The sequence below is a fragment of the Colobus angolensis genome, unplaced genomic scaffold (assembly GCF_000951035.1).
Source record: "Colobus angolensis palliatus isolate OR3802 unplaced genomic scaffold, Cang.pa_1.0 Scaffold153, whole genome shotgun sequence".
In the NCBI taxonomy this organism is placed as follows: domain Eukaryota; kingdom Metazoa; phylum Chordata; class Mammalia; order Primates; family Cercopithecidae; genus Colobus; species Colobus angolensis.
In genome coordinates this window covers 16,387-18,783 of record NW_012114633.1, presented here as the reverse complement: position 1 = coordinate 18,783, position 2,397 = coordinate 16,387, and positions in this window count along the sequence as shown.

Genomic DNA, 2,397 nt, shown 5'->3' with positions numbered 1-2,397 from the left:
AAAACTCCAAAGATGTGGCTGGATAACCACTCCCTAAGGTGACTGTCCATGGAGTTAATCAGTCATCTCAACAGAGGCAGGAAGAGTGATGGGATGATATAAGCACAGTCACTGTCAGTTTCATCAATGGGAGCAGAAATGTGTTGAAATAAAGGCAGGCTTTCCCGCTTCTGGATTTCTGTAGGAGAATTATAATAGAGCTATTTGGCTGTCAACACGCTTTGTTCATCAAGAAAAGGGAAGACTAAGGCTGAATGCAATTCAGAAATTGTCAGGGCTGCCACTCCTACCACAGGCCCAGGGGGCAAAGCTCTTTTTCCTCAATTGTAGAGGATAGAGGCCCCTCCTCAGTTTCAGCAGGCCAGGCTACCCTGCCCTTTTTCTCTGAGACAGCACAACCACAAAGAGCCACCACAGTAGAATTGGAAGGCAGATCGTTGAGCCTAAAGAGTATTCTGATAGTTTAAGATTTAATGGAATGTGCCTTGCTTGGATTTGGACCTACTTCAGATACATCACCCATAGCTCTTTCTCATTTCCTTTTTATAATGAAAATGTAATGCTATGACTGTCCCACCATTGTTCTTTGGAAACACATAACTTGTGTAGTTTCATAAGTTCACAGTTAAAGAGGAATTTTGCCTGAGGAAAAATTGTACCTCAAGTCTCACCTATAACTGATTTAGATGATCTTTAGATGAAATTTTGGGCTCAGAACCGACGCTAGCATTGGTTAATACATTTACGGACTATTGGGATGGAGTGAATGTATTTTGTACGTGAGAAGGAATGTTATGTTGTTGAGATCGATGTCTTTTGCATGTGAGAAGGACATAAATTTTAGGGGAGCAGAACGTAGAATGTTATGGACATTTTAGGGGAGCATAGGGTGGAATGTTATGCAACATTCATATGTGGAAGTCCTGTCCTGAAACATGGCTGTATTTGAAGACAGGGCCTTTAGGAAGGTAGGTAAAGTTAAATAAGGGCTTAGAAATTTCTTAAATAAGGTCATATGGGTGAAATAAGGCTAGTGTCCTTGGAGGAACAGACACTTAGGATGAACAGAGGAAAAGCCACATGAAGACACAGCAAAAAAAATGGAACCATCAATAAGCCAAGCAGAAGCTTCATTAGAAAGCAAACTTGCTGACATCTTGATCTTGGGCTTCTAGTCTTCAGAACTGTGAGAAAATAAATTTTGGTTGTTTAAGTCCCCCAGTTGGTAGTTTTTTCTTATGGCAGCCTGAACACACTAACATAAGTCTATGCTATCTTTATCTTAAAAGTGTTGGTAAATAAATCGTCAAGATTCTTAAGCTTATTGTCAAAGCACTATGATCAATGTAAAAAATAATTCAATCACATTTTCAAATATAAGTTATTGTATTTTATGTGGCTTTTGTTTACAAAAATTAAGAACTTTACGTGCCAGAGGCAGTGGTACATGCCTGTAGTCCCAGCACTTTGGGAGGAAGAGGCGGGAGGATCACTTGAGCCCAGGAGTTTGAGATCAGCCTGGTAACATAATGAGACCTCGTCTCTACAAAAAAAAAAAAAAAAAAAGGAATTAAAATTAAAAATAAAAATTGGCAGCATGATGGCATGCCTGTAGCCCCAGCTACTCAGGAGGTTGAGGTCAGAGGACCATTTGAGCCTGGGAGGTGGAGGCTGCAGTGAGCTGTGATGGCACCACTGCACTCCAGTCTGGGCAATAGAGAACTTGTCTCAAAAAGAAAACAAAAAAATGTTGCTTGTTTTTACCTCTTGTGTTTTGAACATTGTTGTTGTTTTATGGGAAATTACATCTGGAACTAGACTTCACGGTTTTTTTGAGGCAAGGGTTTGTCACAGCAGTTGTCAGATGATCGCAGAATTCTTATAACTCAAGCAACTTTTCTTCTAGAAACAAGATGGACCATCTTTCATGAGATACGAGGCCACCAATTATTATGGTTCCTATAGGTGTTCAATTACTTTACAAGCTTTATATTAAATATGAATGAATTCTATTACTATGCATGGTGGAGAGTTGGTAGTTAACTACATTCTGCCATAGCTTTGTTAGGAATCAGCTTGGATTGTGAATTAGTGGGAGTGTAAATTAGTTCAACCATTGTGGAAGACAGTGTGGCAATTCCTCAAAGAGCTAAAAACATAAATACCATTTGACACAGCAATCCCATTACTAGATATATAACCAAAGGAATATAAATGGTTGTATCATATAGACACGTGTGCATAAGTTCGTTGCAGCACTATTCACAAAAGCAAATACAGAAATCAACCTCAATGTCCGTCAATGATAGACTAGAAAAAGAAAATGTAGTACACATATATGGTAGAATACTAGGCAGCCATAAAAAAGAAGGATATCGTGTTCTTTTCAGGAACATG